This window comes from Coccinella septempunctata, chromosome 1, assembly GCF_907165205.1.
Source record: "Coccinella septempunctata chromosome 1, icCocSept1.1, whole genome shotgun sequence".
Lineage (NCBI taxonomy): Eukaryota > Metazoa > Arthropoda > Insecta > Coleoptera > Coccinellidae > Coccinella > Coccinella septempunctata.
In genome coordinates, this window is record NC_058189.1 from 39,000,227 (window position 1) to 39,018,908 (window position 18,682).

The window sequence follows — 18,682 nt, forward strand, 5'->3', positions numbered from 1 at the left end:
CCGTCAGGTAAGACAACATTTTTCGAAAATTCAACAAACTCAAAAGAGCTATTCACTTGGTGTTGAAATGTAGTTGCTACATCACTTAACGTGTTGTGTATGAATGTTGCAATATTTGATGAGGGAGAATTAATTCCACTGACTATCGGCCTCATGTGTAGACCTTCCCTGTGTGTTTTCCGCAGACAGTATAGTCGGGGAGGAACCGAGTTGTGTTTTTTTAACTTTTTCTTTTCAAACTCAGAAATGAATGAGTTTTCAAATAAAGAGTCTACAAGAGCATTTGCTCTTTTTTGAAACGAAGATGTGGGATCTTTTTTGAGTAATTTATATGTGTTCACATCACTCAGCATTCCCTTAACATGGTTAACGTACTGAACATTTAAGCAAACTTTACAATTCTGTCTTGACCAAATATGTGCATTTATAGTGCTGTGCGAGCTTGGTGGAAACTAATTAATGTACGGTATTTCATTGAAAGAAAATGAAGATAATTCTGTGTTTGACAACCTTGATATTGTTTTACTGTATTGGTTTGTTCTGTTGTGTTTTCAGGTTAAGTTTTCCTGTGATTTATTTTAGATGTAAATATTCTGGAATTTTCCAAATGAATTTTAGCCAAACTTTTAGTATTTTAAGCTGTTTTATTGTGATTTGACGTGGAATATACAGTTGATGCCGTCGGTTTTTTTAAAGTTTTTACATCTGAATGTCTTATTTATAGTATAGAGGTATTTATTTATACTTTACTGTAAGTGTTTTGTATGACATTTTTATAATGTTTTTAGGCCTGATGAAGCAAACGAGAGTTTGCGAAACGTTGCTGAATATACTTTAAGATCTTTTGAGAGTTTGTCCTTATCCCGCAAAATACAGTTATCAATTTAGTAGTAGAATACGTTGTGAAAAGCAGCTTCAATTTATTTATCATGCCTAAAGTGGTTGGACTGAAATGCGGGAGTGGATTATTGTTGTCGGATATGGAAACATGAAGAGCTAGAGATACAGAACGTGTCAGAAGAACGATCGCCGCCTTAGGCAAAGATTATAGAGTAGAAAGATAGGAAACGCTCTCATATCTCTAGTACTAAAAACCGACTACATTTTGGCCAGTGAAAACACGCGTGACAATGAGATGGCGCTAAAAACATACTGTCAATACAGGAAAACTTTTTGATAACAGTTTTCTGTTTTTTAATTGAGTGGCGCGAAATTCGAATTCTATTCCCCGTATTGAATTCCAATATCGACTTTGTTTCTATCAGAAAACAAACATCCTGAGCGACAAAACAAAAGTATGGTTTTGTTTTGTGATCAGGATGTTAGTTTTCATCTAAACATTGTTTGGAATCAATTGATATCAACGAAAAACGCTGTTGGATGTGCTATAGAGTCATTCGGGCATTCGGGGTAACTGAGCGCAGTGGGTAAGTGTGCGCAGTGCGTATATCTCGACTATGCAATGTATGAAAGAGGGGTTCATTTGGGTGAAGCAAGGGCGCAGAATCGCCAAATTTTTTTTATAGGAGTGCGCCGTGCGACGTTTCGTTAACTTTTTATTTGCATATTTGCAATCAATCAAATTCACTAGTTTTCTTGTTAATTTGAAGCATCTCTGCAAATTCTGCCAGGTCCAATTTCCGAGTCCCTCACCTAAAAAATTTTAGGTTCTCTTAGCTGCTCAACTCTTTAAGAACGTCAATTCAAATTTTGGCTTACTGGGGAAAGTGTGCGCATAGATTCATTATATGGGCATTAGTTCAGTGAGGAATAAATTATGACATTGTTGATTTTCTTGGTTAAGACTCGATCAATATTGTCCTATTTGTCCAGAAAAATATGAAGAGCCACCAACAGGGGAATGTATCAAGTGTTGTGTTCACCAAGAATTGTGGCACGAACAATAATGCACTGCTTGTAAAAAGGCGCTTCTGTATTGACAATAAACAGCATTTCTCTAATATTGTAACCTTTTGATGTCATAATTTTGTAATTTGTTTTGATTGTGTGGTTCACAAAGCACTGCGTTCACTTACCCCGTGAGGGTACGCACACTTACCCGCAATACGGGGCATGTGAACGCACTCCGACTTTCTCTATTAAATTCTTTTTTGCGGAAAGAAAACGTTTTTGTTTGTTTGCTTTTTGATGTTTTTTTGTAGTTTCGAAAATTCTCTATCTTATGAATTTGTTTTAATTTTCCTAGCTTTAACATTTGAAACAGGGTATGGCTTGAAAGGCAAACGTGCGCACAGTTGCCCCGAATGACTCTATGTTTATTTGCAATTCGTAAAAAATTTACAAAAATTGAAATTGTGGACAATAAATGAAGATTTAACTAGGACACTAAAGTATATGGTGATCTGCTATACGTCGAAGGTGTTGTTTCTGTACAATAGGTTGTTCTGAATTAATGAACTTAGTTGAATTTGTAAAATATACATATATCAGAAATTAATATGAACCAATATTCAATATACCATCATAGCATACATATTCCAGTTACTTACATATGTAGGTATCATTTGAAGAATTTTCAGAACCACACTTAAAAAAAAACTTTACAGACATATGCAAGACCTGTAGGTCAGTATAGTTTCTTGGTGCTTTTTTTATGATTTCCTTATGATATGGTCTCTTCATGACACAATATACAAATTGATTAATGAATGAACAAAACACTCACAGCAGGTTTCATAAAACTTTGACTTTCTAAACAACAATTTGACAGTCACTCTGTTCCCAAATGCAAATCAATAAAACCTCTGCATTTCTGAATATATCGAAAGAGTAGCAATTGTGAATCATTGTATGGACCTATAAAGATAATAATTTACCCTTAATAGGCCGTTCATGCAAGGGATGCTTTCTGCATACAACAATTTACGTCGATGAACAGTTCTCAATTGACCTGCAGTAAAATGTTCATTGCACATGATGTAGTTAGTAGTGTTTGCTGAAGTAATTGTGAAATAAAACACCCCTTACCTGGAATCAATGGAAGAGCGGCTTTCCACTGAACAAGGGGTGATTGTTTTTAAGATGTTAACTACACAAAATTGAAGGCCCCTTTAAGGGCAAAAAATGGTGGATTCGGCCCGTCGCGCGAAGGACAGGTCTTTGATGTTTTTCTATATTTTCTGGGGAGAAAATTTAAATGAAAATCTGTTAAATTTAACGAATAAATCTATTGCAGAAATTTGAATACAAGCACGTATTTGGTCGATAACGACCACAATAAAATCTCAATTTCTTTAACACATGCAAAGTGCGCAAAGCAATAATTATTAAAATTTCATCAATAAAATCTTGGATTACAAATTCTCTTTTCTCAATTTCACAACAACAATAAGACTATGATCAAAAATCAGATGAATTTTAGAGGAGATTTCAGGACTCTGGACAAACAAAAAATTGGAACCTTCTACCTTTTTTCTGCAACCAGCGACCGTCGTTCGCCTGGGGCTGCTGGTGAACTTTTCGATCACCAGACTTTCCTCGCACAGAACGGCGAATTCTTTACACTCAACAGCACTTCCCGCACTTTTCCGTCGTCAACGATTAACGCTCTTCGTTTCGACTCTATACTAAATCCCTAAAATCCTATACCCGATCTATACCACAAATAAAAACAATTATTACGCCCTAACTGACTTTAACCACGGTACTAAATCTCTTACACTATTCCCCGAATAGCTCGTACCCGTCTCCCTTTTTTGAGACCTAACTCCGAAAAATACTTCTAAATTTCTCGAACTGCCGAATCTACTCTCGGACTTCCAAATCTACCCTATTAGAATCACGGATTCTACTTCCGTCTTCCCGACGTATATTTTCTTCGACCAACTAACTTCCCACTGACTCCCTTCCCTTTTTTGGTTCCTTTTTATCATTCCCCTTCTTAGACCAAAAACCCAAATTTCCTCTCCACCTCTCGTGGGTGTATCCAGAATTATTCTACGACGCGCTAACCTTGCATTTTTCTGAACTAATTGAATTAGCCGGTTAAAACTCAAGAGCCTGCTAATTCTTACAACGCCGAATCAATTATCTTCGAATATTGAATTGATATATAAGCTCTTATGGGCGAGTTATTATCTAAACTAAACCGTTTTCCTTTTAACTTAAAATCGGCCTTATGTCCTACATGAAACTCTACTTCTTCGACACTTATCTTCCGAGTGGAAAATTATCATTCATACGCTTGTCATCAAAACCTTTATTTTCAATTATCTTGGACGTTGAGAGCCCGAGAAAGAATTTCCTAGCCCAATATTCTATAAGCATATATATCTCGTCAATATTCCTATTTATTACAATACTCCCCCCTTAAAAAAAGTTTTGGCATTGAATGCCATAACTTTTCCCAATTCCTATCATGACTTTCACTGGTCCACTAGTCCATCGTCTCCCAACCAAAAAGCTCAAACATCCTATACTAAATGTGCCAAGCGTTTAAGCATAATTCACAAGCAAAAAAAAAACTGAAACAGCCTTATAAAATAATAGTAATAAAATTTTCCTTACAACTATGGAAATACCTTATCTACTTAACTTAAACAAAATCAATCAAAAATCAAACATCAATATCATTGAGATTCGAAACCATGGAAATTCAAAACAGCAAAATTCAAAGTTCATTGATCAAGTTCTTGAAAGATAAATTTCGTCTGTCACTTCAGTTCTCCAGCATGGAGTCTTTTTTTGTCCACTTCGGATTTCAAATTCACTATCGCGAACATTTTCATTCAATCATCGACATCCTTGAAATCATATGGCATAACTCTTCAGGTGGTAAAACCAAAAGTTACCTCAGGTGGAAAAAGATTCTTTACACGAAACGCCAGTGTTCAACCCGTGCTAGTGTCCGTTTCGTATGATCATCTGGGCATACACTCTTCTGCTCAGTTCGAAATTCTTGACGCGGCACATTACTTAGCACATCGTTTACCGGCTATGTCTTTCAATTCAGTGTGGTAACAATATGGGTAAAATGGACGTAACCCTGGAGATGGTTCTTCTTCAACGTTTTTGGCATCGTGCTTTCGAAGTTGGATTTGCTCGCACTTACTCGCCCTTGGTAAAACTCTCTACTGAGTGATGTATTGGATTATTCGCAGTACACTAAGCTTACTCCATTGCTTCTTGATCTTCAAGGTATATGGTGGACAGTTGATGCCCCGTCGTCCCTTATCGAAGTCTCTTCTGGATACCTTCTACTCGCATCTCTCGAAGAACCTTCCTTCTAAGCTGACCCATCGTCGTTCTGATAATAACAATTACCATCTCAGCATCGTTCCATTTCCCGCACTAGATCAGTTCAGAGTATCCTTGTAGGCACAAGTCCATATATTGAATTGAATGTCAGTCCCATTCTTACGAAAAATTTCCGAACTTTCTAGTTGATAGGCGCAAACCTTTTTCGAGTTCTTAAAGTTTCTCAACATTGCGAATGAAATTGCCGTAATTTCCGATCTATTAGCCGCACTTTGGTTAACTATCGTCGTCGCCACCTGGTAACTAAGGTCAACCACCATTCAGAGGTTATTCCACTGATGATGACCTGATGATTCACCTTCCTTCTAGTTGAAAACCTGCCCTGGATTGTCTTCAAAGATTCCTTGGTTTGGATAATTGATTGACCAAAACCAACCTATCGACTAATCACAAGAAATAACAACAACGAAAAACACATGCAAAAATCATACAACAACGAATCTCAACAACAATCTCCCATGAGCATGCAATACAATCATGGTAAAAACAATCATCATAAAAGACTTATCATAGATATTCACAAAATTCAAATCTTATCTTAAATGGCATGCAAAAAGTTGTGCTCACATTGAAGGGTGACCACAACGCTTCTTCATAATCCTTTTCCGAACAGGATTATTTCTATCAGATAATTAATCTCTTTCTGATATATGCACTTCATTATTACTGAATATCATTAGTAAGCAAATCAAAATTACCCCCTCATCGTTAATTTAACTTCCAACATGAATCTCCTAACAGAAACACATAGTACATTGCTTCTATGAAATCTATCCCCTCATAATGACTTTAGGTCCAGCTTAACTCAAAATACGTCTGTCTATTTTACAACATTTCTCCCAAAACTACCATTCTTGAAATAAAGCAAAGACCGCTACCTGAATGATTTCAATCTGAATGAAAATAAACTGACTTCTATATAATGACTTAGGGTTTCTCCGGAGATTACCTAGCGCCCATCTGACGCAAAAAAAAAAAAAAATTAAGAAACCCTTCTTTATACCGGTCATAGTTCCCTCACTATGACTCATTATTACCGGACCTACTTGTTATTCTACCTATAATCTGTGGACTGGGAAAGGTCGATTATTCCTTTTTCAGGACTGTCAGCCAAAAGGTCCTGCCACTACCCAAAAAAACGGACCCTATTCAGGTTGTGGCTCTCCGGGTCAGTGAGAGCCCCTGGAATCTGCGAAAGGGCAGGAGTCGATTCAACTCTCCTGACAGGTCAATCTTACATATTTTCCTGTCGCTACCCTAAACCTGTTCTCTGACTCCTATCCAATTAGGTTACTCCACATATTAGTGGGACGCCTTATCCGGGTAGACCTCCTTGCAATCCTTTCTGGTTCTCCCCTGTCTTCATCACTGCTCTCTAATTCCATGTCTGAATTATGTGTCTGATAAGCCTGTGGTACCAACATAGGATGAAACCTCTTAGTTTTCCCCATTTCCGCATCTGTCTCACAGATGTCCCTAAATCTTTCGTCCCTTCCTAGCAGATCTCCTTCGGTGCACTTTTGCCGAACCTTAGCGACATAAGGTTTCAGCCTATTTACATCGACAATTCGTTCCCCTCAACCTCCACATTTTCGTATCCTACATGTTACCGAATCAAAGACTTCAATTATCCTGTACGGCCCTAACCAATTTTTACCCAATTCTTCAGATACCTCTTCTAAATATACCAGGTCCCTTAACTTAAATTTTGCCATCCGACATTCCTCTGCATCGATGTCCCATGACACCCGTTTAGTCGACTTTGACCCCCTGGGTCTATTCTCACCTTGATACCCCTCTTCATTCCTGTATATACTTGAACTGCTTATTTCATTAAACCTTTGTGTGTCCCCTTTTCCCTGTTTCTTGTTATCATCTCTCGGTTTCTTCCTAGTATCACGATTACTATTTTCTGATTTCTTTCGAATTTCTTCAACAGCTCCTATCATGAAACTCGTTTGTGTACTGTGATTCACAACTCCTACTTTAGCCTTCGAAATCTGTTCTTCGCGCTGTTCCATAGCGATTTCCCTTTCGACGCTATTCTCCTTAATTTCCTTCTTAACCGCGCTATCCCTTTCCCTTATCGGAATTTCTACCAACGACTCTAGGTTCGCCGATCCATCACCACCCATGTGACCTACCCCTGCTAGGTGCGGATTCTCTAAGTTATCAATCATCTCTCTCGATAATAACTTGAAAATTTGTCCTCTGATTGTTATGAAAGGGCCATGAACATAATCGATATGCACCTGGTTAGCATGCATAAAATCTCTTCCCAAAATCACCTGAACATCCCCTAATGTGGAATTATCACACACCACGGCCCTCCAGGCCGTCCCCCATAATCCATTTTCGGGTCCTATGGCCACCTCGGCCACACCCCATGTTCTCAAAAGTTGCCCTGTTATACTCGTCAAATGATAACTGTCCATTTCTTCACAGTTTATATCCTCCTTCGATACCAGCCCCTTTCCTATCAGCGTCACTGCGGCCCCCGTATCTACCATACAATAACTAATAATACCATTTACCCTCAGCTTTACAACATTAGGTATATCCCCTGACGTTCGACCATATATACCTGGTACCACTATTCTAATATTGTTAATACCCTTCCGTATATTTTCCTCGACCTGATTCAGTTTCTTTACATGTCCGTCGACCTGTAAAACTGGATTTTGCCCATCCTCCTTTGAATTTTCCAATAGAAAACTAGACGGCGATCGCGACTGCTTCGAAATCGCGCCGGTAGAAATGTTAATTCCTGATAATTGAAGTGTTTCCCTATTGCTGGAATACCTTGTATCCCTATCCCCGCTCATACGTCGCCCACCAGGTGTACTTACTTCCTCTCTCCTCCATGACCCATTTCCAAAATTCTGTCTTTGTTCTCGTCTTTCAAACGAATTTTTCTTGAGACAGTCCCTTGCCCAATGTCCCTGTTGATTACAGTTATAACACGATCCTTGTGTCCGTTGTCCCATTTTCCTGCTATTCCGGCATTCCCTCGCAAAATGTCCCGTTTGGCCGCAAGAAAAGCACTTCCTTCCGTTACTTTTCTCTGGGTTTCCCTGACCTCGCCAGGTACTTTTACATTTCTTCGCCGAATGTCCCTCCTTTTCGCACAATTGACACACCGTTCCAGTGTCAACTGTTGATATCCTCATATTTGTTAACCTCCCCTGCAACATCCTATTGGTTGTTTCCTGCAACCGCACTAATTCTTCGGCCTTTTCCAAATCCAAATCCTTTTCCTTCAACAATAAAATTCCGGTTTCTTTCATGACATCCTTCCTGAGACCAATTTTGAATTGATTTAAAATTAAATTCTTATTCTTCTTCCGTATTCCAGGCTCCTCCTCTTTCTTTGCTCCGGCCAGATCCTCGATCAACAAATTAGCCCCTATTGTGCGCAATCTGGTACAAAACGAGGACACATCCTCGTCCTGTCTTTGGAAACAACGACTCAAGTTCCATTGGTATTCACCCGGCAATCTATCTGAAGTGAATTTTTGTATGAATCTATTTTTTAAATCAGTATAAGTTAAAGAATTTAGAGTAGGATCCGATTTAAAAAAATTGTAGGCATCACCCACAAGCTTAAGTTTTAGTAAGATGAGGGTATCTTCCTCACTCCAATCATCTAATTTTGCTCGTAATTCTAATTTATCAAAATATCTATTCACATCTTTACCGGAGAACCCATCAAGAGTGGTCGCGATCATCCCCAACGAATACATGAAAGGGGGTTGCACAGAACTTTTTGCCGCCACAGTAGGGGTGGTGTTACTAGCAGTTGCCGCCGGCAACATTTTCGACACTTACCAAATAACCTCAAAAACAAGTAAATCTAAAAACTATCTTTAAATTCCGCAAAGATACTGAAAATCAAGTTTCCCTTTTTCGAAATCAAAATATGCTGCGCACACACGATAGAATTAGTCAAACTCTACACACCAGATAATCTCACTATTCACAATTATATGAACCTTAAATGGAAACGTCCTAAAAAAATATATTACCAAAAAGATATTTTCTCCTGAACGCAAATAATATCCCGAAAAAATAAATAACGCCCTGAAAAAAAAATTATATCTCAACAGCAAATAATATTCAATAAACAATTCGTGAAAAAAAAAAATCCTGCAGCCCTATCTTGTCCTAAATTCCGAACTATTCTGTAAATCAAATCGATTAGAAAAATTAAATCAAACTATCTTAAAATTCCGAATTATCCCGACGTTCACTTGATTTTAAACAATTGAATTGAAATGACCGAAATTCCAAAGTATTCAAACGTCCAAATTGGAAAAATGAAAATATTTAATTAAAAGGATTTCACTCTTAATTCCGTGTTCAACTTCTGACAAAACAACACAAAAAAAAAACAAAAATTCTTAATTTTCCATATTCGCGTTAACTAAATTGATCATAATTTCTCAAAAGTTTTTTGAAAGAAACAAACTAATTTGCGACTCCGCTTTCTGTTAAAAAAAAATAACCGATCAATCAACTCTACGTTCTAAATCCTACGTATTTGATACTCAACAACAACAAAAATTTCGAAATATTCACTTCAAAACCATCAAACTACTTCAAATTCAAAATTTTCAATACCACACAGTAATATACAAATATCCTGAAAAAAAAAAAAAAATATGTCTTTCACCATCAGCCAAGAATGCGCCCTCAAACAATAAAATTCTTGCGAAAAATTAAATTTCAATCTTCAATATTAATCAACTACTATTAAATCTTCTCAAGGTTTCCATCAATCAAATCTTTCAAAAATTATTAAACCCCTATGCTCTTCACAAATAAAATTATCTCCCGATTTTGAAACTTGATTACTACCACCGCTTTTCAAATAAAATTCTGATCTAACTCACTTCGCTTTTCACAATTAACTCTTGAAATGAACAAAACCCGACGCAAAATTAAATTATCCTTGACAATAAAATAACTCACAGTTCCTTCATCTGAAAGTCCTCCTCAAATTCATTGATGTAAACAAAACATCATATATTCTCTCAAAAACCCTTAATAAATCAACAACAAAAATTTCTTAAGACACAATTCTCCCAATACGTTTCACTTCTACAATGACGCCTAACAAAATATTAGCTTTGGATTGACACGCTCCAGAAACAACCAAAACTTTAAATTCCAAACTTCTCAAAGAAAAAAAAATTTAGTATTCAACCCCAGAAAAATCAACTAACATCATCCCACCGCTGTCACCAGTGAAATAAAACACCCCTTACCTGGAATCAATGGAAGAGCGGCTTTCCACTGAACAAGGGGTGATTATTTTTAAGATGTTAACTACACAAAATTGAAGGCCCCTTTAAGGGCAAAAAATGGTGGATTCGGCCCGTCGCGCGAAGGACAGGTCTTTGATGTTTTTCTATATATTCTGGGGAGAAAATTTAAATGAAAATCTGTTAAATTTAACGAATAAATCTATTGCAGAAATTTGAATACAAGCACGTATTTGGTCGATAACGACCACAATAAAATCTCAATTTCTTTAACACATGCAAAGTGCGCAAAGCAATAATTATTAAAATTTCATCAATAAAATCTTGGATTACAAATTCTCTTTTCTCAATTTCACAACAACAATAAGACTATGATCAAAAATCAGATGAATTTTAGAGGAGATTTCAGGACTCTGGACAAACAAAAAATTGGAACCTTCTACCTTTTTTCTGCAACCAGCGACCGTCGTTCGCCTGGGGCTGCTGGTGAACTTTTCGATCACCAGACTTTCCTCGCACAGAACGGCGAATTCTTTACACTCAACCGCACTTCCCGCACTTTTCCGTCGTCAACGATTAACGCAATTCGTTTCGACTCTATACTAAATCCCTAAAATCCTATACCCGATCTATACCACAAATAAAAACAATTATTACGCCCTAACTGACTTTAACCACGGTACTAAATCTCTTACACTATTCCCCGAATAGCTCGTACCCGTCTCCCTTTTTTGAGACCTAACTCCGAAAAATACTTCTAAATTTCTCGAACTGCCGAATCTACTCTCGGACTTCCAAATCTACCCTATTAGAATCCCGGATTCTACTTCCGTCTTCCCGACGTATATTTTCTTCGACCAACTAACTTCCCACTGACTCCCTTCCCTTTTTTGGTTCCTTTTTATCATTCCCCTTCTTAGACCAAAAACCCAAATTTCCTCTCCACCTCTCGTGGGTGTATCCAGAATTATTCTACGACGCGCTAACCTTGCATTTTTCTGAACTAATTGAATTAGCCGGTTAAAACTCAAGAGCCTGCTAATTCTTACAACGCCGAATCAATTATCTTCGAATATTGAATTGATATATAAGCTCTTATGGGCGAGTTATTATCTAAACTAAACCGTTTTCCTTTTAACTTAAAATCGGCCTTATATCCTACATGAAACTCTACTTCTTCGACACTTATCTTCCGAGTGGAAAATTATCATTCATACGCTTGTCATCAAAACCTTTATTTTCAATTATCTTGGACGTTGAGAGCCCGAGAAAGAATTTCCTAGCCCAATATTCTATAAGCATATATATCTCGTCAATATTCCTATTTATTACAATTGTCTTCAAGCCTCGAGAATTTTATCCACTTCGGAGCACTGAAAATTAGAATCAATGAATGACCGATTCACATGTTACGACGTTTAATACTTACTCTTCCATTTTCCTTAGTTGAGTGAAGAACTTAATCACGTAAAATACTTTTTATTATTTGATCCACCGTTCTTCACCATTCAATAATTTTCGAACAATATTTCGATGTTTTCACCAAAAAATAAGACAAAAAAATTCAAAAATCAGCAACTAGAACGAGCCAGATAAACAAAAAGCGGAATGAGAATCAAAACATTCAAAACCTCTTTGATCAAAATTGACGTCTGAAATCTTAAAAAATTTCATATGCGAATGGCACTCAAATTAATATTTTAACCAGTCCTAGCGTCTTAAAAACACGCGTGACACACAGATGGCTCTCAAATCGCTTTAGTCGCTTCGTTTCCCATCTTTCTACTCTATAATCTTTGGCCTTAGGCTTATGGATATAAAGGACCGCTTCACGTCCATAAGGTCATTTGCGGAGGAATGTATTGCAGAGCCTGTCAACCAAATTAAAAAGCGAACTGCGAGCTGCACATTTCCGGATCAGGAGTTTTGGACTGTCATCAGTTTGTCCCACCTCTCACTCCTAGGCATCGAAGAGATTGACTGGATAAGTGCAGAGATTATCAGATATGGCATCATCTTCAATGGAATAACATTACTTCTGTTTAGGAATATGATATGCAAAGTGAAAAGGCGGTTTGGTGAAGGACGGGATCTTTTTGCACCATACTGTCGGAATAATGGTATAGAGGGCTAATGCTCATGGAACTAGGCATTTCTTTGGAGTTCTCGAGAGCCACCAATTCTTTATAGAGGGAATAGCAAACCCACCCTGGTGGCTTCTAGTCAAAGACAAGGTTTCCTGCTATCTAGAGTGTCAGCGATAACTATTGAAGTGTACTAATTTATTCAGTGTCAGTATGAAATATTCATAGCAGCCGTTTTTTGCATTCGCAATCTCGTTCGAAACGACATACGCAATAACTCAGGTAAAAACAAAACAAAATATAGACGTTAAAGCAGCCCAACACTCGGTCCGTAACTTATCGAGAATGAATGACCTGGGCAGGAAAGATCCTCTTTCATAGACCATCTCGGTGGAGAGAAAAAAGCATGTCTACCATATGCTAAAAATGGTAGAATTCGCGCCGGTGAAACTGTGTTTGATAAAACGGTTATCCCCAAACTCATTATGTATGAAAACCATGAGGTATGTTTACGGTTTCCTACAATTTCTTAATCTTAAATTGTAATTAAAATAAAAATATAATAATTGAAACATAACAGGAAAGAACCGCAGACTCATCCAAAAATAGAGACCGATTTTAAACAGAAATCAAACTTCAGTACACCACCTATAGCCACTGTAGCCATGTTTACGTGGGCTCATTTAGAAGACAATCAAGTCAATTCATTGCCCTAAAACAAGAAGCGGGTACTGATTACTGATTTTACTGATTGCTTGGTGAGTTGGACGGATAAACCAAACCTGCCACTGCGACCAAGCGGTCTATTGTCTATTTACACAGGCAAGCTCGTAGAGATAGATCTCTCCCTCCAGTCCCATCCTACTCAAAAAGGAGATGATGTCGGAGGGGTAGTGATTCTTGAGTTCCTCTAGGACCATTTTCGGAGAACCAAATACTCCAAGTCTGACCCTGTCTGCCGCCGGGCAGTCACAGAGGATGTGCTCAGTCCTTTCGTCTTCCTCTAAGCAGAGTCTACAGAGCGGGTCATTGACGATGCAGAGTTTTTTAAGATGGGCTCTGAGTCTAAAATGTCATGTGAAAACCGCCATGATTACTCTCACATTGGTTATAGAAAATCCTAGCCAAAGACTGGTGTATGGGCTGGGAGGAACTGAAATAGCTCTGTGCGAGACGGTTGCGCCAGTACTCCAGGACCTTTTGCCTGTTCTAGCTGTTGTTCCGTTCCCTGATTGAAGAATTGGAAATTCCTATACTTGGTTCCGGGCCAATAAGAGCTGATGTTGCGCCTTCTTTGGCTAGAGCATCCGATACTTCGTTGCCTCTGAAGCCAGAGTCTCCAGGTACCCAAATCCGCTGCAGTCTGTTTAAACTTCCCAATTTGGAGAGTTTAGATCTGCATTCAAATACCTGTGCCGAGTTGCATTTGTCTGCTGCGAGAGATTTAATCGCAGCTTGACTATCCATTAGGATTTTTATTGACCTACCCGCCCAACCCATGTTAAGTAAATGGTTGGCGCATAGATCAATGGCGAAGATTTCTGCCTAAAATGCTGTCGTCGACTTTCCCAGACTGGCACTGAGTTCAGGCAGCGGTCAACGACTGTAAACTCCGGTTCCAGATCCCTGACTGGTTCTGGAGCCATCAGTAAACCAGCAAGGTCCTTGAGGATAGAATTCCTTGTGACGGAGCTATTCGTCTCTGCTTGGAATCAGAGAACTGAAGGTTCCACCCGTGCTGGATCTTGTGATTATCTGATCAGTTTTCATGCCCATCAACTCGTCTGCCTCCAATTGGACTGCAAGACGATTGGGCACGAAAATGAGTTTGTCAGGCTCATTTACGGTAAGGTGGTGGAGCCTGTGGGTTGCTAGTCTTGCTTCCCCCTGGACAAAAATGTGAAGGGGAGGGAGGTCTAATAGCATCTCCATGGACACAGTTGGAGTAGAACGGAATGTCCCCGAAATCATGCCGTTCTCTGGAGTTTCGAAAGTTTGTTTTGGGTTTGAGCGCGTTCTGTGCAGGACCAACAGGTGATACAGCCCTAGGTGATCAATGGTCTGATCACCATGATGTACAGCCAGCGGAGCTGTTTCGGCGCTATCCCCCAAGTTTTTCCACAAATCCTTTGACAGGCCCATAGGGAGTGCCTGGCTTTGTGGATGACTCTCTCCACATGGAAGTTCCAGTGAAGCATCTTATCCAGGGTAATACCTAAATATTTGGCTTCCTCTACGAGTGGAATAGTCTTACCGTAGAGAATTAGAGGAGAAATTAGGAACTTCCTGCTCCTATCTTCTTCTAAGAAGCGGGTAAGTCTATATTGGATTCACCTATTGAGTAGTAGATCTAAACTCAAAGTGGATCAGAAGATTCAATGCACTGGCTTCTACCCAGAGAATGTACAAGCGCCAGAAGAACGGACTGTACTCTCTTTATCTGATCAGAAAAAATAAGTGAACTAGAAGTCATGACAATTATAGGAAAAAAGTTTGGGAATTTTTGAAATATCTCAAACATAAACCAAGATATAGCTAATATAAGAAGTCTCCAGAAACTCGGAAAGGAATTGAAATATCCATGATTTCTTCTTTTTGATATCGAATTATTTCAAAAAAGAATTCAGGTGACCAGCAAATTCAGGACACTCTGCTCTTTTGCCATGGTCAAAAATTTACCACTGTCAAAAATCGAAATAAAAAAAATAAAAAATTTCAAAATCCTGAATTTTTTTTCTCAGAAAGTAGATATGCCTTTCGTCACGAAGAACTCCCTGATATGAAACCAAAATTGTGAAAATGCTCTTGTTTATTATTTCAATATCTATGCAAAAACCTCATGAAGTACCCTTAGCATCCCTATATCAGTGAGAGCATATAGTTTATGTCTGAGAAAAAGCCCATTTGTTTAATAAATTTCTAAATGAAATGGGACAGACCGGTTGTTCTCTGTGCCGCTCACTGATTTATTTATTTATTTATTTAGGTATGTATTCATAAACGGCAATTGACCTTTTCACCAAGAAAAAAATACAAAAAAAAAATAAATACAAAACAATTCAGCATAACACAAAAGAGAGTAGACGTAGTGTAAATGCAAGTATACACACATATATACATATAAATATATCAAAAATAGAAAGAAAATATAAGGGCAACAATACAAATTAATCCAAAATATCACAGCCTTATCAGGTATTTCAAATCTCTCCTCAACCTCGAAATGGAATCATGAAATATAACTCCCAAGGAGTCCACGACATTAGCGTTACGCATTATTTTCGAAACCGGAGAATGAAAACAATAATTAGTTCTGCAATGGGCGAGTCGAAACAGATCAAACCTTCGGATGGGTCTAGGAGGAACATATAAATTGAATTGCGATAACAAGTCTGGAGAGTACAAAAGACCTTGAAAGAGCTTAGCTATGAATATCACATCCGCATGAAATCTCCTCGTCCTCAAGGAGGACAGTCCAAGACGGTCTCGCATTTGACTAGCTGAGAAAGTATAGATTGAAAAAGTACCCATCCTAACTGCAACACACCTAAGAAACCTGTTTTGAACTCTCTCCAGAAAAAAAAGAAACATCAACCGATGAGTATGGAGACCACCCGACAGATGAGAACTCCAACATAGGTCTAACTAAAGATATATATAGATGGTGGAAAGTCTCGATGTTCAAGTCCCTAGTATTTCTAATAATGAATCCCAAAGTCCTAAGAGATGACGCAGAAATGACCTGAATGTGTGCCCTGAAAGACAATGTGCTATCATATAAAACACCCAGGTCCTTGAAAACAAACACTCTATCGAAATTCTCACCACCAATACAATAATCGATCATGATAGGGCGCTCCAGACGGGATATTGTCATGAATTTACACTTATTGACGTAGATAGTCAGACAATTGGTAGCACACCACTCCTCCTCTGCACGTAAATCAGACCTCAATCTCTCAACGTCGGATAACGATTTTACTGAAAAGAAAAGTTTCAAATCATCCGCAAATATCAAGAACTTAACAAATCGGATGACAAGACTTATGTCATTGATAAAAATCAAAAACAACAATCGACCTAGGTGACTACTCCTGGGGAACCCCCGGAGTTACCGGTATCGATAAGGATAATGTTCCACCTATTTTAACGGTTTGGTATCTGCCATAGACGTAAGACATCAACAACCGACAGAAACCGTCATGGAGACCAAACATTCTAAGCTTTCTACCCAAAATTTTGTGGGACACACTATCGAGCGCCTTCGCAAGATCAGTGTAAACAACATCGACCTGTTTGTGATTTTCCAAAGAACAAACTGAGCAAAAACCAGAAGATTGGTCTCAACGCTTCTACCCCGGAAAAACCCATGCTGTTCAGAAATAATATTATCATATATTCTCGATTTTATTTTCTCATGAATGATTGATTCAAATAACTTAGGGATTACGCTGAGTATCGTTATCGGTCTGTAATTGGAAACGTCCTCCTTGGATCCCGACTTAAAAATAGGTTTGATGAATCCAGTCTTCCAAATGTCCGGAAAAACACCATCACTTAAGTACCTATTGAATAATATCTGAAGTGGTAGAGCGATGAATTCTTTGCATTTCTTCAAAAATAAGACTGGAATATTATCAGGTCCAGGACCCTTGTTTATGTCGAGAGATTCAATACCGTGCAGCACCTGTTCAACATGAATCATCGAGAAAGAAATGGTGTTATCATTATCACGAAATGCACCATCAGTGGCGTCGCAGGAAATGTTGTCGTTATACTGTTTATAAATCGATTGGAAAAATCCTGCGAAAGCATCAGCTATATCTCCTTCTCGCTACGACATTCGTTACCCTCGTGCAACATAATATTGGGTAAACAATTATCCATCCCATGTATTAGAAATTTTCAAATTCTTATGTGCTAATTTCTTTTTAAAAACAAGATCCTTCAATTCACTCGAAAACCATTTGGGGAAATTTGAATGTCTGATTGCAATTTTTGGAACAAAATTTTCAATGGCATCATATAAATTAGTGTAAAAAACATCCACCTGAGAGCTGACGCTCTCGTCCGCTGCCTTGAGCTCCGCTGACCAATCTATGCTCGACAAGCGCCCATTCAGACCTTCATAATCTGCAGCCTTAAAATTACAAGTAATAATTTCTTGTATTTTCCTAAAGTTTTGACCAGTAGGAATTTCAAAGTCTAGCGCTGGATGATGAATGTCCAACCTCGAAAGGATATCAAATACAGCATTAACCCTCAGTGATTCATATCTTGAAAATACTAAATCCGAGACTAAATCTAACATTTTATCCCCGACATTTATCACAGAACTGTTCTGGTGAAGATTAAGAAAACTAAAGGACTCAAGTAGAACCTGAGAACGCAGAACGCTGACACAAACCTGACTCAACAGAAAAATTCGACTGGTCACTAGGCCACACACTATTAGGTAGATTGTAGTCACCAATAATGAATACTCCGTCTGGTTCTAACTCTTCAACCGCAGCCTCGATGTTCGCACAGTGATTCTCATGGTAAGACACAGTCATCCAAGGGGATACTTAGACCGTCACGAACAAGAACTTCTGGCATCCGATCGTCACAACCACCAATAAATCTTCCACGGACACTTGCACCCGCGTCACGTACTGCACAGATAAATTTTTCCGCACAGCAACCAGACAACCACCACCTCCTTTCTTATCGCTGGTTAAAGAAGAACGATCATTCCTGTAGATATTATAGCCCCTCAGCTGCAGCTCCAGGTCACCAATTGAGCCATCCAACCAAGTTTAAGTCATCAGAATAACATCGTATGAGGAGACATATACATTTTGCATAAGATTAGAGAACTTGGTGCGCAAACCTCTTACATTGTGATCGTAAACACTCAAGTGATCAAACGCTAATGCTCCAGTTGCTCGTTTGCAGGTGGTCGACGATTTTTTGAGAGGGAAACAATCTTTGGTGTACCTCGAATATAATGGATTGTTATGTCTTCTTCACCATTGGATTTCTTGTTCTCCAGCTCCCGATGTATCTGCGACATAT

General features: G+C 38.4%; 1 protein-coding gene and 1 long non-coding RNA gene across 3 annotated transcripts in view; both read left to right on the plus strand.

Moving 5' to 3' along the window:
* Positions 1–18,682, plus strand: part of LOC123318717 — a 38,091-nt gene that overhangs the window by 9,564 nt on the left and 9,845 nt on the right. The gene's annotated exons all lie outside the window — the stretch shown is intronic.
* LOC123318725 lies at positions 577–845 on the plus strand. The gene is made up of 2 exons (XR_006538391.1): positions 577–731; positions 789–845. It is a non-coding gene; the product is annotated as an uncharacterized LOC123318725 (long non-coding RNA).